Source organism: Daphnia magna, linkage group LG2 (genome assembly GCF_020631705.1).
Source record: "Daphnia magna isolate NIES linkage group LG2, ASM2063170v1.1, whole genome shotgun sequence".
Classification (NCBI taxonomy): domain Eukaryota; kingdom Metazoa; phylum Arthropoda; class Branchiopoda; order Diplostraca; family Daphniidae; genus Daphnia; species Daphnia magna.
In genome coordinates, this window is record NC_059183.1 from 4,236,992 (window position 1) to 4,261,591 (window position 24,600).

The 24,600-nt window shown below is 40.6% G+C and overlaps 1 long non-coding RNA gene across 1 annotated transcript; it reads right to left on the minus strand.

The window, feature by feature from the left end:
* Positions 1-4,628: 4,628 nt before the first annotated feature.
* On the minus strand, positions 4,629-5,249 carry LOC123470084. Its single transcript, XR_006643579.1, has 3 exons — positions 5,188-5,249; positions 4,850-5,120; positions 4,629-4,779 (listed from the first exon to the last, which is right to left on the minus strand). It is a non-coding gene; the product is annotated as an uncharacterized LOC123470084 (long non-coding RNA).
* Positions 5,250-24,600: the final 19,351 nt, after the last annotated feature.

Here is a 24,600-nt window from a genome sequence, read left to right on the forward strand (position 1 = left end):
TTTTACTGCAACGTATTTTATTTCTATTGTACTGCTGAATGAAAAAGCATGACATTAGGGCAAAAAACAAGTAATTGATTCACTGATGCAGTCCAGAAGGTCTAATAACCATGAAATGTTAAATAAAAATTGTCACAATGTAAAAACCTAACATTGGAATCTCTTAGTATACCAACGACAAAACACATTAAAGACTAAAACAGTTAACTAATGCTTGAAGTAACAAATTCACACAAACTCGCCAACAGGAATTCCCAACTGACATGCACGAGGAATAATTAAACATTAGTCGGGAAATATTAAATTAATAAGCTTAGTTTTACCATTGGCGTTATTCACCACTAAATGCGATCACCACGCGATATGTCTTTTTTCCAAGTTCGTCTGCTCTTTTGCAGCTTGGAGAATTCTAAAGGTATGGAAAGTCAAATAACAAAAGACGATTGATAAGCGACAGCAAATAAAGCATTCTTACTGCTGGTATCCATGGCTACCACAGTATGTCGTCGTCTGCATTCCCACTTGTGTTTTACAATATTGTAAATAGACCGAGAGCCTGCGACGGTTAGGGGTAATTTTTGTAACAAAAGGCAGACCGCCAAAAATATTTAAGTTAAGGTATTTTATCGGCAGCAATGCAAGTCTGCCGTGCCGCAGAGGGTTCCCCTGGGCGGTACCGACTCCCGAAGTCGGCGGGAAATGCCCAAGTTGGGCAAAATTTCAAGAGGGATAAGATTTTCACTAAAAAAAGAGTGTGAAAAGTTATACCTAAACCGCTCAGACCAAACGAAAAAATCGGGTTCCCAATACCGACCAGACGCAGGTGTGTAACGGTTTTCCCCCTGTCAAATTCCTTTATGAATAATGGCAACGTCGCATTGACGGCAGAAAATTCAAAAATTTCCTTTTATTTTTTTAGTACTCGAATGATTTCTGTAATATAACATTTATTTTGGTTGTAATTATTATATTCTGAAATTGAATGAATACATAATAGCAACTTGCAACACATTACTGTCATCTAAAGCTTCGTCTGCTTGGTAAAAGATTTTTTTTTACAAGAAGGAAATGTGATGATACGAGAAGTTAAGAATGGAAAATAATGCAAGTGAACCTAACAGAAAGTGTATTCTTCACCTAGACTTTTTGTGCCTCCCCTAAACTCTTGAGGCTTTTGATTGTCGTCAAACGAGTGTTTGCCACCACTTCATCACAATAGCGAATTTGAAAGCAGCCTCACCGCTTTTGCGTCCCCTATTTCTTTTCGTGCATTTCTTTATTGCAGTCACCGGCACTTCAATTTCGTTTTATTTTATTTAACACATTTATTCCCCAACTCAATTCTAGCCACGAATTAAGTGCTCTTTTGTTTCTTCTAGCGTCTACTTTTTGATCCTCTCTTCCCTCAAATTTACAAACGAATCAAGGACGAAAATTATTCAACAATAATTCGACGCATTTTTATTGTTGAACGATTTTTAATTTCTAAAATTCCGAACAATCGACTCAAAATGGATGGGCTTGCATCCGCTTGGCTTTTTTATCGACAGATGTGCGTGATTCTATATGCGATCAATGCTAGTTGTTTTGAAAAAAAAAATAATTCATTGATACGGCATCTGTAATTGCTATCTTCCTTGAAATGATGTATAGTTTCTAGATGAAGAGCACTCGCCAGTAAATATGGTAATTGCCGTGCCCTTCATTGATGAATTCTTAGTTTTTCGTTAAAGGCATCCGTTGTTCCGTGCCAATTGCTGTCTTCATTCTGCCATCCCACTTCCCCGACTCTTTCTAGAAGTCAACGACATTTGAGTAACTTTGTTTTTAACGTTGCCCCATTTTGGCAAAGCGTTCTGTTAGTTTGCCATATCCAATAAGCAGCCGTCAAAGGGAGCCCGAATCTAATGTTTTCTCGGATCGTTGTAGGTGTGAAACCATAACGTCCTATTGCCTTTGTGTTATTATTTACGATCCGTATAAACGTTCTCTTTGGAAAAATTAGATTTCCCCTTGTAATTCTGATTGTTGGATTGCAACAGAGAACCTTGAATTGAAAAACAAATTAAGGTGTTTGACTTGTCTCCACTGCGCTCAGGTAACACTAGTTCACCATACAAAAGCTATAAACTGTATCTAATCGATAAAGAGCTACGAACGGCTGCAACTATCATTTATAAACAATTCCCTGGTTTAAAAGGAAAATGATTGCAATAGCTCCCTTACGGTTTCGTTCATCCAATTTTCCCATTCCATGAAATCCATTTTTGGCTACCTTTATCACCCGCTGGCGTGAGAACAAAATTACAGCTTTACCTTTGTCTCACCTTATAATGCAGATCGTCATTTCAGTGTGATTCTCTCGCTTGTTAAAAAAAAAATCCTTTTGATGTCGATGCATCACAAGAAACGACACGTTTGAAACCGATAAAAATTGATGTGGTAGTTAGATATTTGATCGTCACGTCTCTGCATTTCAAACGGTTAACGAAACTTTTGGAGGATGCACTTAGTTTCAAGATAAACGTGGACGGTGAGAAAAGAACCACTCGGCCAAGGTTTGGTACGAGTCGAATCTTTTAAACGGCGACCACCTAACTGCAAATCCCTCCAAAAATTTCGTTCAACACTTTGAAAGTTTGGCCGTGAATACGTTGAATGGCAAACAAGTCACGTTGTTCCTTTACAACGGACTCGATCCTCTCGAAAGTCTCAAAAGCTGTGAGTCGTCACTCGTCAGTGTGTCGAGGAATGAAAGGATGGAAAGGAGCGGATTAATCGGAAAAAGGGAATCACGTGCTATTAATCTGGAGATGAGGAAACAACTCAGAAAGAGCTTAATGTTCGTTTGACATTTAGGCCATATCATTTTGACGACAACCTTTGAAGTTGCCCAGTGCTCGAACGTTGTTCCATTTAAAGCAGAAGAGATCAGCCTGTTTTTAGAATTTCAAATAGTACAGTCGTCATAAAGCTGCGATCTCTTTGAATGTCGTATAATCACATCGTCAAATAAAAAGACTTAACCGTGTCGTTTTTTTTTTTTGGGGGGATTTTTGTATTACCATATAGCAACGAACGAATGCTAATTTCTACTAACATCCGGCCGGAAATCAATGGGTGAAAGAAAAAAAGTGTAAGTTGGAACTTCTTGTCAAAAAAAAATCTTTTACCAAGCAGACGAAGCTTTAGATGACAGTAATGTGTTGCAAGTTGCTATTATGTATTCATTCAATTTCAGAATATAATTATTACAACCAAAATAAATGTTATATTACAGAAATCATTCGAGTACTAAAAAAATAAAAGGAAATTTTTGAATTTGCTGCCGTCAATGCGACGTTGCCATTATTCATAAAGGAATTTGACAGGGGGAAAACCGTTACACACCTGCGTCTGGTCGGTATTGGGAACCCGATTTTTTCGTTTGGTCTGAGCGGCTTAGGTATAACTTTTCACACTCTTTTTTTTAGTGAAAATCTTATCCCTCTTGAAATTTTGCCCAACTTGGGCATTTCCCGCCGACTTCGGGAGTCGGTATCGCCCAGGGGAACCCTCTGCGGCACGGCAGACTTGCATTTCTGCCGATAAAATACCTTAACTTAAATATTTTTGGCGGTCTGCCTTTTGTTAAAAAAATTACCCCTAACCGTCGCAGGCTCTCGGTCTAAAAGTGAACGTTTGAAACGCAGTAAACATTGGATGGAAAACTATATTTATGAAACAAGATGTAGACGCATTTCAATGCAGTGTCAAACCAATATGTTCCTTACAAACTGTGGTAATAAATTGAAATAAAAAATATGAGTGTGGCAAACCAATATGAAATGCATATAGATGTAATTTTAAAAGCTACATGTCAACCACTTTGATGAATATTTCTAAGTCCTTATCGCAGAAGAAGTAAACCAATATGCTGTTTCGTTAACTAGCCTACCCACGGTTTCAAACTGGTGTCACACACACTTAAAAAGGCGCAGAAACCACAAAAAAATGTAAGTGTGTGACACTATTATGAAACCAATATTCCCCGAATAAATCCTCAACACCAACTAGATGAATTTTTATGGTGCTTAAATCTAGTTCTACCTAAAGTTCATATTGGTGTCAGACACCCTCCGAAAAATGCCATCAACTATAGGGGAAAATATCATTAAGGAGTGTCCTGCACCCGTTAGGAATGCTCTTGAATCTGGTTTACAAAAATTACCTTTACTCTAAGTAAAAATGAGGCAAAACTGTTTCGTAACACGAGGATCCGAAGAGTATCAAATGCAGCTTTCACATCGCAAATTCAGAAATACGTTAAACGAGGCTTTTCATTTGAAATTCCTCGGTTGCGTGAAGCACACCCAATTTGAACCATAAATGAAGGGTTTGAAATAAGTGTTTTACACCACACCAGATCCACACCAAAAACTCCACTAGGGAAGGGAAAGGGACTGTCTACTTGTTGAAAATGAGAAATTACGTAGAATGAATGAGCAGTTAACTGCATCTGAAAAAACCCTTCAACAACAAGTGAATAATTTGAATGAAAGAGGAAAATGCCAGTTGTTTACTGAAATTAGTGTTGATGAAAAAAGTGCCTGTTTTTCACAGGGCTGAATACCTTTACCCTATTTATGATCTGTTCCAATGTTCTTGATTCCCTTTCAAGCCTTCTGGAATGTCGACTTATGTTTCTCTGTACAACCCTGTCAAAAATGGAATTGCTGATGTGTAGTGAAGGTGCCCAGTCTGGGTGAGAGTTATCGAAAGAATTCTTACATGGCCTACCTGTTATGAAAATGATATTTAAAACACTGTGATTGATGCAAATGATTATAAACTACATTGATTTACAAACCAGATGCAAAATGACGAGAGCAAACACGAGTGTTGTTGTTTAAGTCACATTCCTTCACGTTAAGCTTTTGAAGCCAAACAATTCTACGACCCCTTTTTTTTTTCTTGCAAAGCAGTTTTTAAACTTTCATTAAATTTTGGAATATGAAATAAAGGTACTCCTTCGGAACCACAACCGGAAACACAACACCTCCAAGACATGTCGAAGAAGAACAAAAACACTGTCAGATGCGGACGATAGATGAAAGAGATCACTCAAACAAAATGTAGGACTACAAAAAAATTAATAATAAATAAAGTACAGTCTATATCGAGATCAAATAAAAATTACAAGATTACCTGATAACGAAGGAATTTCGTAATCCAATTATGAATGGAATGGAAGATAATTTCAATGGAAAAAATTAAAACTAAAACTATAACGGGCGAAACTCCGTAAGCCACCATCAGAGTTGCCGCGATCGATTTAATGATCGAGATCGATTGATCGATCGATCGAGATTTTTGCGATCGAGATCAATCGATTGATCAAACCGATTTATCAGGATCGAGATCGAGATCGAAAGGGGTTGAACGAAATTGATCTCGACTGTGGCGACACCTAGTGGCGGATACAGAAAGTTTTTTAAACATTCATTAATCATACGACATAAAACTTTTTTCAAATAGTAGACGAACTTCGCGTCTTGTTTTTTTTTCTATAGGGCAGTAAAACATCCTGCGTTGCGCGTTTTCCACAAATGCGAAGATCTCATTTGTGTCCAAGTTGGTCTTCTGCGGCTGCAGCGTCTTATGGAGAAACCATCTTCTTCACGTTAAAAATTAAGTTTTCATAACTATAATTTAGATTTCCCCCTTTTCTTCCTAGAAGTGGGTACCCTATTCATCTTTTCATTTCCTAATTTTTTTTTCTGGCTCCAGTTCTATCTACTTTATTTTTATTTTATTTTTTTTGTAAGTTGCTCGTCTCTTTTAGCCGAAGAATTTCGTTTGCTGCCAGAAATTCGTCTGCTACAAGGGGATGAACAACAAACCATTCACAAACTATAGCTAAATAAAAATAAACCAGATAGAACTATGGCTAGAAAAAAAAATTGGGAAATGAAAAATAAATAGGGTCCCCCTGCTAGGAAGAAAAGGGGGAAATCTTATTATATTTATGAAAACTTATTTTAACATGAAGAAGTTGAATAGAGAATTTCTCGTAAGGTATCCACAATTATTTAACACCTCATCTGGAATCGAACACCGATCCCCAGCATCACACTCAGAAACGCTACACCTACGCCATTGACAACGACGTAAATGTTCACAGGCAGCTGAAACATACGCTAAATTGTTTCGGTAAGAAACATTACTAAGCCCAAGCCCTAAATTTCCAACTGTCGTTTAAAAAAACACCACCCTGGGGGTTGCAAAAATGTCCCGACCTGTAACTTGCCTTAAAGCGTAATACCTTAAGGCACTTTTTTTAAATATCTAGACTTACCCAACCCTGCCCTGACGTGTCCATCACCCCGTCTACCCTCCCCCTTAAAGAAAAACAAACAAAAAACCCACTACCTTGCCAATAGGTGGCTTTAAAAAATTAAATCGGTGTTCGGATTTTTGTGCAGGATACTGTACAAAAAGATCTTCTCAACGAAGAGAATCAGATGCTGCTCGATGAGTCTTCTGGTCAGGCCTCACAAGCCAATGAGATTCATACTTTAGATGAGCCCCCGGATCAACTTCTCACTGCAGATGGTACAGAATGGCTGGTAGTGGATTCAGGAAATGAGGACGAAGAAATAATTCCATCAAGTTCGAAGGTTCCAGATCCACCACCCAAAACGCAGCCAATTCCAGCTTTCAAGCAATATACTTTTCTTCAATAAACGGAACAAGAACTTTATGTAGTTCATTTACTAGTTTGAATGGAAAAAATGTGGAGCAATAGAAGTCAATACAGAAAAAAGTATTTTGTATTTGTATTTGTATTTGTATTTTATTTTATTTGGTATTTGATGTTTTGGGAGGAAAAATGTATTTTGAAGGACGAGTATTTTAAAATACAGTATTTGTATTTATAAAATACTCGTTTTTTTTCAAATACGCTGCACTGATCCAAATTCGGAAAAAGTATTTAATTACGGTATATTTGTAGTCGAGTTATTTATTGGAATAGAAAATTTTATAGGGAAATACAATCGAGGAAAACGAGTAGATGGTGTATGGGTATTTGGTGGGGTTGAAAGAATATCAGGAAAATGCTTCCTCGTTGCTGTCCCAGATAGATCTGCTGATACCCTACTGGATATAATCAAAGAATGGATATTGCCTGGATCTATAATAATATCGGATTGCTGGAAAGCATATGATAAGATAGAGTAATTAATCATAATCATTTTTTTTCATTTTTACCATTTCTGTTTAAAAAATTATTTTACGTAGGGAACATAATGAATATATCCATTTAAAAGTTAACCATAGTTTACATTTTAAAGATCCCGAAACTGGAGCGCATACTAATCAAATAGAGGGTAAATCACCTTGGTATATAATATTATTATTTTACTTAACTGCTTTTGTGTTAGGATTTTGATTGTTAGGATAGGAGAATTTTTATTTCAGCTGGTATTGTAAATGGTGCTATGTTTGGAAACTTCTAAACAAAAAAATATTATAAGTATTTTATGAAATTTAAATTGTTATAAAGTTGTGTAATATGTTCATATATATTTTAATCGTGCAGCGTATAGTTTTAACTTAATGTATATAGTTTTTAGATAGTTGATATAAAGAATTATTCACATGTTATCTACTTCTTAGAACTTAAAAATAATTTGTGTATAGTATTTAACTCTTGGAGTTTTTGTTTTTATATAGATATTCCTTTAAGTCATTGTTAACCATATTCATGTCTTGTTCGTCCTCTAAATCCTCATTGTGTTCTTCTTCTGTTTCAACTATCACATTGTTATTAATCTCTATATCAGAAATTATAATATTATCTATTTGTAGTTGTCTTTCTTTTAATTCTTTTATTTCTATAAAGTCCAAAATAATTGTAAAAACTTTAGAAATTTATGTCGTTCAAATTTTTTTACCTTTTTCCATTTTTTCAAATTATTCGAGTAGGACATTTTTTTCATTTTGTAACATTGTTATTTGTTCTATCTGTATTAAATATTATTAATTAAATAAATAATTGTAATATTGTATATGAACTAAAATAATAAGACTTGCCAAATTAGTTTCACTTTCCTCATATAGAGTTTTATACCGTTCACTCTCATTCTATAATCAGATGAATACATATAAATATATTGTCATGCAACTATAGTAATAAATTACCTTATATTCTTCCTTGTACCCATTAGATTCGTTTAATTCATTTTGTAACTGAATTATTTTGTCTACAAGGGTAGTTTTTAATTCAGTCATTAATTGTTTTTTTGGACCGATGTCATTTTGAATTTTTAAATGTACTATTACTATACTTTTCTTATATGACTGAAATATAATTAGCAGAAGTAATTGAAATCAGCATTGTCATTTTTGTAAATAATTTATAAAAAAAATCGTAATATATATAAGAAGGATTTTCTACTCCGTGGGACTGCCATCTTGCGATTTACAAGCATGGAGGAAAACTACACACCCGCAAGAGGCTCTCCCATCGGGTGGGAAAAAAACATAATGAATATAACGCCCTGTCATTTGGTTGTTAGACTTTATGGTGTGAAGTTTTCATTTTTTAATACGGATAACTTAGATTGGTAAATATTTTATTTTTACGGTACTTAATATACCTATCCAAATTTCCTGACTTCTTCGCTTCGCTTAGTTTCTTTAGTAGTTTAATTATAAATTTAGTATTTTCAGTTTAAGTTAAGTTAAGTTAGTAAAGTAAAATTATTAAGTAAACTATATATACTTTCATTCACTGTACTTTACTAATATAGTATATTACTATACTATGATATACTTTACTTTACCAACCAAAATCTCTTATTTTTCTCGATTTATTCGGGCTTCGTCCTCTTTTAGTATCTTTTCTAGTAAAATTATAAGTTAAGTTTATTAAGTTTAAGTTAACATAGGTTAGTTAAATAAATTTATTATGTATAATTTATAGATTTTCATTCACTGTACTTTACTAATTTATTTAATTACTTTATTATACTATACTTTACTTTACCCACCCAAATCCCCTATTTTTCTCGCTTTGCTCGGGCTCCGTCCCGTTTAGTTTCTTCAGTAGTATAATTATAAGTTAAGTTAATTAAGATTAGGTTAAGTTAAGTTAGTTAAGTTAAAATATTAAGTATACTTTGGTCGGTTAAAATAGACTTTAACCTTTTGCGGCTTCGCACATAGCTATATATTCCGCTTCCGTGGTGGAAAGTGACACACAGGACTGACGCCTGCTTCCCCAGGCCACCGGACCTCCGTTGTAGATTAACAAATATCCAGTAGTTGACCGTCGAGTGTCAGAGTCTCCAGCATAATCCGAATCGGAAAAAGCAGTGAGAACGTGGCGTTGTTCTGTTCCTCCATAGGTTACTCCATACATTGATGTTCCCTTTAAATATGCTAGGATTCTCTGAACGGCGATCCAATGAGTCTGTTTCGGGTTGTGGCTGAATTGTGCTACCTGTCCGACTAAGAAGGCAATGTCCGGGCGCGTACACACCATTAGAAACATCAAGCTGCCAACCGCTTCTCGGTATGTGGAGTCATCTATGGTTGGCGAAGAAGATCCACCTTCGATTACATCGATTGTTAATCTCACATATGGATCTGCAGGCTGCATTTTTCGATTGCACTCCAACATCTTGAAACGGCGAAGAATCCGATTGGTGTATTGTTCTTGAGAGAGATGGATGGTGTGGCGTATGCGATCCCTGTCAATTTTTATTCCAATAAAAAAATCTGCATCTCGCGCTGTGATGTCTAGGTGTGCTGATAGTTGAGTGATGAGCTCCAATAATTTATTTTTGTCTGGTCCGCAGAGTAATCCCTCGTCCACCCAGATTGCTAAGATGACAATACCATTCTCCTCACTTCGACGATAAACACATGGGTCAGCCACACTGCGAACAAATCCAAGACCAACTAGATAGCCGTCAAACTTGACATTCCACGATCGAGAGGCTTGTTTGAGGCCATAGAGACTCTTTAGAATACGGCATACATGAGTAGGAGAGTCACTAGAGATGAAGCCTGGTGGTTGATCCATAAAAATTTCTTCGTGAAGGTCTCCATGCAAGAAAGCAGTCTTGACGTCCAGTTGGATGATTTCGAGGTTGTGAGCTGCTGCTGTTGATAATATAACTCTGACTGACTCATGACGCACAACAGGGGCAAATGTTTCATTAAAATCTATCCCTTCCTTTTGAGAAAAACCTTTCGCTACGAGGCGTGCTTTGAATCTAGTCGGATGATTAGCAGAATCATATTTTACTTTGAAAATCCACTTGTTCTTTATTGTGCGACGACCTTCAGGTAGTGGTTGGAGCTGCCATGTGTTATTTGCTTGTAGCGATTCCATTTCCTCTCCCATCGCTGAAATCCATTGAACAGATTCTGGCGATGAGATCACTTCTTGGTAAGTCTGCGGTTCAAAAATTTCGTCGTGAATAGCGTCCATATCAGCGTGGCTTAGAAAAGCCAGGTCTTCAATAAGTCGAAGTGGCTTCTTCCGAGTGCGCGAAGGTCTTTGATGGGATTCCCCACTGGTTTCAAGTAGGTGATTTCCATGAAATGGTTCCTCTTGCTGTTCAAATCCATGAAACGGCTCTGTAATACTGTCAGAGTTAGTCCCTGATGAATCACGTTGATCGTTGGAACTGTCGAAATGAGACACGGTGGCACGTCCATCGGATGCCTGAGCATCCCCACCCACTCCATTTTCTGAGACAGTTTCCAGTTGGATCAGATCAGTACGGGGAGCAGCTACCGGAAGTAATAATGTAGCCTGGATGTTTTCATTGAATATCACATCTCTGGAGATTTTAATTTTTCCAGATGAAGGATCCCATAAACGGAACGCCTTTTGCGTTTCGGAGTATCCAACGAATTTACATTTGACTCCTTTTCGATCCAGCTTTGTGCGCTCATCCTTTGGGATGTGTGCATATGCATCACAGCCGAAAACATGAAGATGTGAGACATTCGGCTTTCTCCCATACCATGCTTGATATGGTGTCATGGATGGAACGGCTTTGCAGGTAACTCGATTTAATAAGTACACAGCGGCTGCTGACGCTTCAGCCCAAAGGTTAATGGGAAGTGTTGACGAATGTAACATACTCTTCATCGATTCCAAGATGGTACGGTTGTAACGTTCTGCTACACCGTTCTGCTCAGGAGTTTTTGGCGTGCTGGTTTGAGGAATAATTCCGCGTTTAGCCAACCACTGGATCAAATCTTTACTCATAAACTCACCACCATTGTCAGAACGAAAAATGACTATGGTTTTTCCTGTTTCAGTCTCAAAGCGCGTTATTAGATCTTGAATGTGCTCGTTGGCATCTGATTTCTTCTTTTGAAAACGAATGAAGCTGTAACCAGAATAATCGTCACGAAAAGTAAGGAAATAAAGCGAACCATTTGGAGATGGTGTAGGCATGGGTCCACAGAGATCACTATGAATGAGTCGACCAATTTTTGTTGCTCGAGTTCATCCACTGGTAGGGAAGGGAAGTCGGTGTGGTTTCCCAAACACACAGCCTTTGCAGAACGGGGGTCGACTAGATGATTTTTCAATGTTAAGGCCGTCAACCAAGTTAGACGAGTGCATATGATGCACTGTAGAGTGGCTTGCATCACCTAAACGTTCGTGTTAAAGCTGCAATGAGTTTGGGACACGATTGGCGAATAGTGCCGCAGTAACAGCAGATGATGAGGAGTTTGAAAAATGCATAAGCTAGAGCTTTTTCTGAATTCTCGAGCCTGTGGCGACTACTTTCCCCTTTTTTCTGAGCTCCATGCCGTTTTTATCAAATGTAGCTGTAGCTCCGCGCTCTGTTGTGGCTCCAATTGAGAACAGGTTGGCTCCTAGATCTGGGACAAACAAAACATTGTGTAACACTTCATCATTCCATTCTCCATTTACTTTAGTCTTAATGGCGACAGTTCCAATTCCAGCTGCATATAATGCTTCGTTGTTCTTTCCTACGCCTTTTATTGCTCGGTCACCATGCTTGATAGGAGTGATTGTTTGAAAGATGGATTTCTGATCACTCATGTGTTCACTGGCACCCGAATCTGCGTACCAGCATTCGGTGTTGAGTTGTGAATCTGCTGACTTGAAGGCATAGTCATCATCAAAAGCAGGTGCAGTTGGTTTCTCTGTTCTTGGTTGAGCCAGCATTGCTTCATCTCTTCCAGCATCACGTTTTCCTTTGAGATAGGCTTCTTTTATCGAGCAATCCTCTTCACGATGAGATGCTCTTCGATTAAGGTTACGGCAGTGGCCACAAGTAGGTTTAGGACGACCATGTGAAGGAAAATCACTTGATTTGGACTCGGAAAAAACAACTTTACCTTTCTTTTTGCTTGCAAAGAATGCGCCATCTGAAGTTTCGACACTCATGTCGGCCAGTTTTAGCATGTTTTCTTCAACTTGAAGTCTGGACGCAAGTAAAGGAAGTGTCTTGATAGCATCATCAGTACTGTTCCATGCTGACATGAAGGATCTATAGTTGCGGTTACCATTTAATGGTAGAGAAAATGTGATTTTCGCTATGATTTGATCTTCTGAGATTGTTGAGTTCACATCACTTAGTTGTGATGCAAGAGATTCAACAGCTGAAACATGAGACATTATGTCGAGTGTTGAATCATATTGATAAGCCATGAACTTGCCCATTAGCAAATGTTTGTTTTCAATAGAGGCCAATTCATATTGATTTAGTAGCCGAGTCCACATTGAGTTTGCAGTCTTACAATTCATAATAGTCCTCATTACCTTCTCCTCCAGAGTAGCTACAATGTAGTTTTGTGCAGCAGTGTCTTTCTTTTCCCAATTGTCGATCTCGCCATTTCTGGTGGTGACTGCAGCATTGTTCGAGTTGTCAGCAAGTAGAGCAACGGCTGTTGGTTTGGTTTCAGCACCTTCAACAATACCAAGTAGTGCATGATTCTTGAGCACTAGTTTTAGTTGAAATTTGTAGAAGCTGAATTGGTCTCCCTTGAATTTCGTGATGTGCGACACATCTTTAGCAGAGAAAGTTCCAGCGGCAATCTTGGCTCTGTTCTAGAAACAACGTGAGTACTCTTAGCCTATTTTGCAGTTATTACAGAAAGTGGGTAGCAATTGCGAACCTGGGCCCATAACCTGTTGAATATTAGCTGAGTCTTTCTTTCACGGTTTAGAATTTTATTCACTGTGTCTTCTTACTTTGCTGGATTGTTACATAAACGACATACACGGTATTAAACACTTCAAGTTATATGGAGAACTGAGAACAAGAGAGAGTGGAGAGTAAGAGGGAAAAGTAGAGGAGGCAGGGGAGGAGTTGCCAGATTTCCACAGTTTGACAAAAGAATAAATCAACATTCCCTTATCAGCCCGCCAGTTTCCTCTACAACATCCATTTGTCTGCTACAGAAAGTAAACACGCCTACAAAAATATTAATAATAAATAAAGTACAGTCAATATCGAGGTCAAATAAAAATTACAAGATTACCTGATAACGAAGGAATTTTGTAATCCAATTATGAATGGAACGGAAGATAATTTCAATGGAAAAAATTAAAACTAAAACTACAACGGGTGAAACTCCATAAGCCGCCATGCAAGAACTGTTACTAGTTCGTGTCCAATTTTTTCACTATTTCATCGAACTGGCAACTTCGGACGTTAGCCAACTCTATTGGTATTCTCTTCAAGAATTGAGCCCCGGACCACAAATCCACTCTCCGCTTACAAACAGATATGCCATTTTTACTAAAATTAATTTTACAAACTAAAAAGACATGATTTTAGGTTTGTCGATAATTACGATACGGAAAACCAAAACAAAATTCAGAAAGCAAAAAAATCAAAGTGTACATTCCCGGATTTAAACAACGGGAATATGCACCTACAGCCCAAGATTATGCCAACTAACCATGATAACGTTAAACAATTTACAATAAGGCAGATCAAAATTTCATGAAGAATACCGATACCGATGATTCGAAATATATTTCTCAATTGCAATATTCATTTCAAAAAAGATTTTCCTTATGTTTCCTACTGACATCTCAAAATAAGCATGTTTATAGAATCGAACATCATACCACGATATAATAGGAAAGGTACACTCTCGCGCTATCCCAGTCTCTTGGAAGAAACGGTGGGTGTTCAGTAAAGGGTCTCAAGATTCCTCACCAGGTTCGCTAGTATAGGAGGCCCCTCGCCTCTCGGGGGGTGTAGTAAAAATTGGGGTTTTCGTTCGTTATCTATAAAATTACCAATCAATGTGTCCAGAAATTGATTACATTTAAGCTTAATTTAATTCCCTATCCTTAAATACCTAATTCATCCAGATTAGGCAATTATTTATATGTTAAATTTGTGATTGAAATTCAAAATTTTTTGGAATTTGCGCCTTTCGTAACATTGCCTATTTCATTATATTAAACACGTTTGTCTTCTCTCTAGTGCAGCAACTTTAACACCTTTGTTAAAAATGGATATATTTAATAAATATTGACGAATTCTATTTATAATGAACTCTGCACTAGAGAGAAGACAAACATGTTTAATATAATGAAATAGGCAATGTTACGAAAGGCGCAAATTTCAAAAAATTGTGAATTGCAATCATAAATTTAACATATAAATAATTGCCTAATCTAGATGGATTAGATATTTAAGGATAGGGAATTAAATTAAGCTTAAATGAAATAAATTTCTGGACACATTGATTGGTAATTTTATAGATAACGAACGAAAAACCCCAATTTTACTATACCCCGAGAGGCGAGGGGCCTCTTATACTAGCGAACCTGGCGGGAATCTTGGGACCCATTACTGAACACCCGCCGGTCTTGGGGATAGCCGAGTGTACCTTTCCTATTATATCGTGATCATACTACCAGTTCACTGGGCACTACTGTACCACAGAGCCATTCTCTACAAAAAACCATGCGGTAAACTACGAAAGACATGAATTGAGGTTTATCGATACATTCCGATACACGCAAAAAAAAAGAAAAAGCACAAAAAAAAACCACAAGTAAAAATTACTCCGTGTGAATAGAACCTACTACTCTCAACGTTACAATTCGCAATCACAGATTATACCAACCACCCACATCGACTGCGTTATACTTTGTTATAGAATATAAAAGCGAAGAAAATTATCTATACCGATATCTAAGAAATAATTAGATCGAAAGATTGGTGTTTCTGTGAAGAGAAACTCTATGGAAAAATTCAATTACTTTATCAAAAGAAAATTTAGTATTTGTATGCATTCTACTGTGAGACTAGAACACTGGACTAAGAATGACAGATTTACAGAGTTAAGAAGCGCTAGACCATACCATTGAGCTAAACGGATATTGAAATAGGAACAATCTAAACGCACCATTCAAACCATCTACGATACCGATACACCGACACATCGACGAAACGCCAATACTCCGATACGACATATCTAGTATCCATAGAATTTCGATGTAGCCCCAACACTACTAGACACCCTTTATTTCCCAACCTCCTTTTCCGTTTTTCGTTTTTTTGAAGTTGCAATATACGTCTGAAATACTTGACATAAATTAACACCGTAAACAGGGAAACGTGGGCGTTCAAATTCTTAAAAAGTTAATATTTTTTTGCCATTTTAAAAATCCCTAAATAGCGTTCACGGGAGTAGTTTATGTGGGAAAGGGGCGGAGCTTGACGAGTCGTTTTTGGGTATTTGGGACGATACCGTCCAAACAGCTCAAAAAAAGCGTGACCGTGCCCCCAGGTGATGACCGCCTATCAAATCTCTATCTAAATTATTTATCAAAATATTTTTTTGTCCCGGAAAGAATGCGTGTTTTGAAAATAAGGCGAAAAAGAGGCGTGTTTCAAGGGCGGTGAGTGGAAAGCATCAATTGTCTTGATCGATACGATTGTTAACATCTTCCGCAATGAAATTTCCCAAATTATCATTGAACGCAAAAGATCGAAATGTTTATAGTGTTTTCAATTTTCCCTTTTTTGAATTTAAAACTTTAGAACTTAATTTTTGAGTGCTATGTTTGGGACTTAATTTGTGGAGCAAGATTTAAGTCTATTTTTATTGGTTGTTTTTTTAATGGTTAATAAATAGTTGTGTTCATTGTTAGTTTTGAGATGGAAACTTAAGAAATCGATTTTTCCCCCATTTTCCGACAGTTTCGATTAGCCCACTTTAGCGTTAAACCAAGTGGGACCTGCAGCTGGCTGCACCTTTATTTAGCAAGTGCTTTGTGATGTAGGGTGGGAAAACCTGATAGATCCAGGTCTCACCACTTGTAAAACAATCCTGATTGCTCATCGATTGCTAGTTAGCGACCTCGAGAAATCGTTAAATTGTTGTACAAGTAGCTCGACCTGGATCTATACGGTGACTTTGAAGCATAAATCATAAATAAACCCAAGTAGAGTCATTTACGTAGAGCGCTAGTCACCAAAGCGCCCTTCTCAGTGGGTCGGTAAAAACGGGTAAATGTCGATTCCGAATTCCAGTTTCCTGCCGCAAGGATCGCTTCCGTCGGCACACCAGAATTAGCCGCAATGGACGTGGAAGCGCCTCTTGTAGAATGGGCCGAATAAACCGACGTGTCAATGCCCACGTCATTCAAAACAAGTTTGAGCCACCGAGCCACTGTTGAGGCCCCTACCGAGTTATGAGGGGGTCTTAGTCCAATAAACAGCGATCTTGGCCTGTCTTTTTTTACGCCGTTGATCCACCGCCGTGACGAAGTCTCTCAAAGTTTTGACCGGGCTTGCTAGTGAAGGGGGCAGTAATTTCTCTACGGTAATAACTTGAAGAGCAGAGTTCCGCTGAGACTTCCTCGGTTTCTGAAGAGCAATCTTGCCTGATTATTTAGGAAAATTACCAAATCTCTGTCGATGCTGGCGAGCTCCGACACCCTACAAAGTGAAGAAAGAGCCAGCAAAATGGCTAATTTCATTGAGAGGTTCTTGAAAGTAAGATCACTATTTGGACCTAGGTAAATCAAGAATTCTATTACTGAATCCACTTCCCAGAAACGTGAATATTTAGGGGTGGAGGGTTTCTTGTTGTACACCCCTCGCATTAATTTCACTACCAGTGGGTGTTTGCCCAAATCGAAGCCGTCCAACTTGCCTAAGGTTGACAAAAGCATAGAGCGGTGGACGTTTACCGTTCTATACGCTTTTCCGCCACTAACCAGCAACGAAAGAAAATCTTCGCTATAGAAGGTAACATGGAATTGATCTCCTCTCTAACACACCAATCACTCCAACTACTCCACGCGGATTGGTAAGCAATTGATGTGGTGTTGCGTGACCCTCCCATGAGGAGTTCGACAACTCGGCTCGAAAGGCCGCTGCTTTCGAATTGTCTCCGGACAATCTCCAGGCGACCAGCAGGAGCGATTCTGACAGCGGGTGTGGTTGGCCTGCTAGGCCCAGCAACAACCGTCTCTCTCGGGAGAACTAGGGCCGGTTCGCCCGCTAGCTCTAGTAGCAGTGGGAACCAGGTCTGCGCCCGCCAAAAGGGGATCACCAACGTGAGCTCTACTCGTCTCTCAACGCTTTCATCAGACATTTCTGAATCAGGCAAAATGGGAGAAATGCGTAGCCATTTATCTCCGCCCATCCCAGGCTGAAGGCGTCAACCGCCAGTGCGTCTGGTTGCCGGCCCCAACTGACGAACTGGTCCAGTTGTCTGTTCCAGGCCGATGCGAACAATTCTACCCTTAGGCTTCAACGAGCTCTCAGGTGACTGAAGACGGACGGGTTGAGTCTCCAATCGCTCGAGTCCTGGCCTGCTCTTGATAGACGATCTGCAACGACATTTTGCGTCCCCCTCAGATATTCAGCATTAATTGTGATTAAGCGTTGTTCGCACCATGCCACTATTTCTTCGCTAATCCAACACAGCCTCTGGAACCTGGAGCCTCCTGAATTATTCACGTAATGGACTGCCGTTGCATTATCCATCATGGGCCTCACTGACAACTGAGATGTCATGCTTGTGAATGATTTTAATGCGAATAGAGCCGCCATCAGCTCTAGCTCGCTTATGTGGCGCAAATGATCTTGATCCACCCTTTGGCACTGGCGTCATTCAAGGAGGCACCCCAACCCGAAAAGGAGGCGTCAGAAAAAATGATTAAATCGGGATCACGCACCGAAAGCGGTGCGTGATCGGAGCGATGGATAAATTCCCGTCGGCCGCGCTGACTGCAGGATGTACAGCCGCTGGAAGTTTCTATAATGCACCTGGGCAAACGGAATAGCTTGGATCGTCCAAGCTAAATTCCATAAATTTTCGCCACCTCCCTTAATGAGATGTCGACGGTCGAACGTGCCTTGCGACAAATTTCAATGATTTGTTCTATTTTCTTGGGGAGGAGAGAGACGGATAACTCCTTGGAGTTGATCAAAAGTCACAGAAATTCCCTTTCCTGCGCGGCCATGCCCACAGATTTCTCCCATTTCATAAAAACCCACATTTCTCTAGTATTTCTACTACAAGTAAGAAATCGCGCTCTGCCCCCTCCTTGGTTTGGTTAAGGATGAGAAAATCATCCAAGAAGATTAGAATTCGGATCCCCCTCCTTCTTAGCGAGGCCACTATGGGTTTAAGGATCTTTGTGACGGTCCAGGGAGCGGATGATAAACCGAAACAAAGGCATGACAATTAGAAAAGCGACCCTTCCCACATGAACTGGAGAAATTTCCTATCGTTCGAATGGATGGGAATGGTAAGGTAGGCGTCTTGAAGGTCTATTTTCGTAAAATAATCCTCCTTCCTTACCATTCCCTTCATTACGCTGACACCCTTTATTTTCAAATGTAACTTTTCTACAAACTTATTTAACCCTTGTAGATAAACTATTGGCCTAAAACCACCGGAACTTTTTGGGATCACAAAAATGCCGCTGACAAAGCATCTGTCTTCGAGCGGGATTCTCCCCACTGCCCCTTTTTCTTGTAACGAATTGACTTCCACCTGACAAATCACTGTTAGCTTCGGGCTAAAGGACATATTCTTCCCGGGGCGGCCTTGAAACGGGACTCCGGTAAAGGGAATTCTAACCCCCACTGAAATGGCGTTTAAAATCCATTCAGCAGCCGTCAGCGACGGCCAAAAGGAAGTAAATTGGCGCACTATTCTCCCCAACATTAATGTTTACCACGGGTGGGCGCACAAAAAATGGCGTAGCAAGTAAATTCGAAGAAACTGAACTTGAATTCCTGTTAAAAGAGGCCCTGCTTGGCCTCGTTTGTTAAAGCTGCCGTGCAGGTTAAAGCCGAAACCGGACCCTGATCTCCCGCTTTCACGCCACGCGATGCCGCCGCCCTTGCCGTGTCTACCAGATGTGGAAGCGGACGGTTGACCTCCCGGGCATCCTAAGGCCGGGAGGAAGTCCTTAACCATGCCTCTGAGAAAGGTACGGCCGAAGAGAGGGCACATTCCTTCGGCTTGAATCGGGTGGATTCCGCTAACAGCGACTCAAAACGGCGGTCCGTCTGCCGCCAGATGTTTTCCCGCCTCTGAATGGTGATGTTGTGGAAGGCGTGGCCCAAAAGCTGCAAGGCTGATTCGGCCACGCTAACCATAAGGGGTCGACTACGGCTGCTACCACTGCACTTTCCAATACGTACAGGAATGGTTTGCCGATTTCCAAAATCTTGTATTGGTCCGCAGAGAGGGACTTCTTTTTCACCTCCGCTTTGCTAGCTTCCCTTTCTCTTACTTCTTTTAGCCTTCGAGCCATGGATGGGTCCAGCTTTGGAACTTGCAAGTCAAACGAGCTCTTTTCAAAAGTGGGAATAAAATTCTCTCTTAGCTGTTTTGACTCCTCCGGTTTCTGAGGTGTAGTCATCCAGGTCCTGAGCTCCTTCGAGCAATATTTGTCCAGCTGGAAACTCTTCGGGAGAAGTGGCTCCTGCTCAATAGGTAGAGGGATAGCAGCAGCATCACTTGCCTCTTGATCCGACTCGGCCCTTTCAGGGAGCGCAGGATCCTCTCGCTGACCACGACCGCGGACTGGTGAATGGCTTCGAGTGCTGTCCACTGAACGGCTGCGGTTCCGGTAGCGACTGTGGTTAGTCTCCAAGCCTACTGAATTTTTCTCGGCCACGTGACGGTGAAACGCTACGCGTGTCGCTACGGCCTCTGCTTCGACTTTGGCGCCTTCCTCGGCGGTCCAAATCACGTTTTGCCCTCTTCCTCTCTCTTGGGGGTAGCTACGAAGACTGCGGCGACGAAGAGTAGCTGCCCTTGAATCTGAATCTGAACTTGAAGAGCTAGAAGAAGACGATCTTGAAGAATTAGACGACGACATGTGGTCACTTTGAAAGCTGAAAAAGGTCTAAAGGGGCTCTTATGGCTTGAGGTGGTCTTCCCTTTTTTGTTCTTTGAAAAATCAGCTGTTGCAATACAAGGGCAACACCGTATAGATCCAGGTCGAGCCACTTGTACAACAATCGGGGACATTCGCTGTGAGGATTTCTTAAACGATTCGGTACGTCTGGTTTTCAGCTGGGGCTCGGCCTCGTATTACCCATGACCGGTTACCTACCGGAAGGTGATGGTGCGACACACGTAAAATCATCTTAGAAAAAAGCGCTAATGCTGACTCTAAGTAACAATGACAGTTACTTTAACTTTTGTGACGGAATGATTTTGTAAAAAATCGAACTCTTATTTCTTTGATTTTTTTTCCTGTTGGCTCGCTGACTTCAACAGTTTAGAGAATACCGAACGTCCAAGCTGATTCACATCGGTATCGCATTTTCAATTGCCGTACAAGTGGCTCGACCTGGATCTATAAGGTGTTGACCTTGTATTCCACAACTGACTAGGATGATCTGAGGGGACTAACGCCCCCTCAGATCTTTTTCAGCATTCAAAGTGGCAGCATGTCTTCGACATTGTCTAGTGTTTCGTCAAGTTCGTCATTTCCTAGCCCATCGTGTTTCGATTCTGACTCGAGGGCAACCAGCTTCCTTTGCTGTGACATAAGCAGCTGTTCGCGTACGGAAAGAGAAAGGAGAGAGATGGAGCGTGACTTGGATCGTCGTGGGAGCCGCCGGGTACGAGGCAGGAGTCGCAGCAGCTCGTGTGGTCTTTCGAGATCACGTGGCAGAGATAGTTCAGCAGGCTTAGAGAGCACCTGAATTTCTTACCCTCCTTTGAGAAAAGTTCGTTCGACTTACAGTTTCGAGGCTGGACTCTTCCATGGCTCGTTGGCTCAAGGAGGTAAGAGGAGTGGAGGCAAGTAAGGTGGAGGCAAGTATGGTGGAGGCCAAGGGAAGACCCTCATGGCTTCGCAGTTTAAAATTTTGGACATTGCCAGACCGCTCTTGTATTGGTGGGGTAGCACCACGTATAATACTAAACTATCGACCCCCTTTTTGTCAGCGCGGCCGAGTCAGCCCTGCAGTGATGGGGCCACGCCCTCTACAATATCACAATTGAGAGGAGGCTTCAAGTCCTTGCTAGCTGAATTTGGCCGATTCAGACCCAAAAAGTGTGCACTTCTGTTCTTTCGCACATTCCTCTGGAGTATGGTCAGAGACGCGTCGGATGGCCGGAAGCTGAAGTCACTCAGGAGGACGGCCATCTACTGCAGCGTCGTCAAGTTGGCCCAGCAGAAGCAGTGGCAGCACGACTGGATCTAAAAGTGGGAGGTCAGGATCCGGTTTCAACCTTCACGGCAGCTTCAATAAGCGAGGCTCAAAACCAGCTCCTACAATCGCGGCCTTAGGTTAGTCTCTCCGGTTCTGTGTAATCCGCCAGTTGCTATGTGTCCGTTGTTATTGCGTAACGTTATTGGGGAAGAGTACATGAATTCACTTCCTTTTGGCCTTCACTTACGGCCGATGGACGGGTCCTGGAGTCAATTTCCTCTGAAGTGAAAATTCTTTTTGTCGATGTGCCGGCTCAGATTAGCCCCGTTGCTAATATGCGGTTCAATGCAGAGACAGAGTGATCTGCAGCGCTGAACGAGTGGCCCTAGTAGCAAAAGGTGTCGTTGAAAAAATCCTGACCGAAGACATGTGCTTTGTAAGCGGTGTTTTCGGTATACCTAAGAGCTCTGGTGGGTTTAGGCCGATCATTAATTTGAAAGGCCTCAATAGTTTTGACCAGCATTTTCGTTTTTAAATTGAGGATGTCAGTGTGTTGAAGGGAATGGTAAGAAAAGGCGATTTTAAAAAATTGACCTTCAAGACGCGTAACTCACCATTCCCATCTACCCTGAACATAAAATATATCTACAATTTTTGTGGGAAGGGTCACTTTTCCAGTTTTCATGCCTTTGTTTCGGGCTTTCATCCGCCCATTGGACTTTTAGATTTTAAGACCACTAGTGGCCTTTTTGAGGATAAAATGGATTAGAATTATTGTTTATTCGGACGAATTTTTGATTCTGAATCAGTCCAAGAAGGGGTCAGAGAGCGATTTTGCCTTTGCGGTAGATGGTTTACAAAACTTCTATTTTTAGTAATTGGAACAAATCGCGGGCGATAACCGAAGAAATGAGAGAGTTTTGGGCCTATTAGTGTGGACTCTACTAGTTAGCCCTCTCACTCTTGCCCCAAAAGTTGCGACAAATTGTCGATATGTTCCGCTGGGCACGAGCCGCCAGCTCCGTCTCGTTAAGATGGCAAGGATTTTGGGTAATTTGGCCTGGGCGATACAGGCGACCCCCTTCGCACAGGGACACTATCGCTGCGTCCAAAGACAATTTTTGAGAGAATCGAAACAGGTTGGTGGGGACCAATAAGAAAAGATTCCATTAGACGGAGAATCGATTTCCAATCTAGATTGGAGGGCGTCCAATGTGGAGATAGTAAATGGCAGACCGCTGTCGACTTAGGAACCAAACTTAGCCATTTTTTCTGACGCATCCCTATCAGAGTGGGTGCAGTCTTGAACGATGTCACGGCAAAGGGACCCTGGGCAGAGCGTGATCGACCCAGCCACATCAACGAGTTAGAGCTGATTGCGACTCTTTTTCCCTAAAATCATTCCAAAACCTAGCTTCGCGGGTCTCACTGCGGTTGATGATGAACAAAATCACGTCGGTTCACTATGTAAACAAATTGGGTGGCTCGAGATCAGAACATCTATATCAGATAAGTGCGGTGATCGTGATGTGGTGTGAGCCACGGGCTATCACTATTAACGCTGTAATATCTTCCGGGTGTGCAAAATGTAATTGCAGATCAGCTCTCCAAGGGCGTCTCCGGACTCCAGCGACTAGAAGCTCAATCCAGTAATATTCAATCACCTGAGAGCTCGCTGGAGCCTAAGAATGAACTTGCTTCGCTTCGACGGGGAACAGACAGCTGGACCAGTTTGCCAGTTAGGGCCGTCAACCAGGCACAATAGTGGTAGACGCGTTCAGCATCGGCTGGTCAGGCTTAGACGCCTACGCATTCCCGCTATTTCGTCTAGTTCAGAGGTGTTTGATGAAGATAATGAAGTAGAAAACGGAGCTGACGTTAGTGACTCCATATTGGCCAGCCTAGCCGTGGTTCCCATTCCTTCTCGAACTGACATGCGAGCCGGCCGTGATCCTGCCAAGGGAAAGGTTTCTGTTGGGTCCGGCAGGCCAGCAGCACCCGCTGTCAGAGTCGCTTCTACTAATCGCCTGGAGATTGTCAGGGGACAATACGAAGACAGCGGCCTTTCGAACGGAGTGGTCGATCTTCTCCTGGGAGGAGCACAACACATCGGCTTCTTACCAGTCTGCATGGGGTGGTTGGCATAGTTGGTGTGTTTAATGCTATTCCTATTTCTCTTTCTTTGCAACCCGCGAAAAAAGTGCAAAATTAAAAGTAGGAAAATTGACTGAAACGTAGAGGAAGAGAAGAATGGAAAGAAAACGAGGGTATGGTAGGCACCATAGTATCCCTTCCGTCCAAACAAAATGAAAGGATATAGACCCATTTGCCTGCTAAAGAAACTTGCACGCATGACTGTATATATTTCGGCATTTAATAGTATTCGAAGCAAGCATACTTATGATAGGATTTTAATTTCAAATAATGAAAAACTACTTTAAACTTAATAAATCAGGCTGAAGTTAAAATTTAAAAATATTTAACATTACTTGTTCAATTGCAGTTTATACACTTGGATTAACCTACACTGGATTAACCTTAAGTTTGACATTATCTTGAATTTTAAAAATCCTGTTGGTGATTTGTTATCGAAAAACTAATATGATTTACAACTATTCGATTGGATTGTTGGAAAATAATGGTCAAGATATGTGTATAGGGGCGCGTTGTTTTTACTTGAAAATCATGCAAATTTAGGTTGCATTTGTCTCCAAATACACGAAATCTCACAAAAAATGGCGCATACCCACACCCCTAGTTGCCGCATGTAAAACTATTTTTCTGACGGGAAAAAATAAGAAAATGACACATAGCCGGTCACGGAAAAATGCATTGCCAAAAAGGGATTTAAGTTTAAGCATAACAAGTGGCCGGAATGAGTAGATTACATATTTTTTCACATAACAGCCTAGTTAGCCTTAAATAGTCTTATATTTGGTAAATTTTA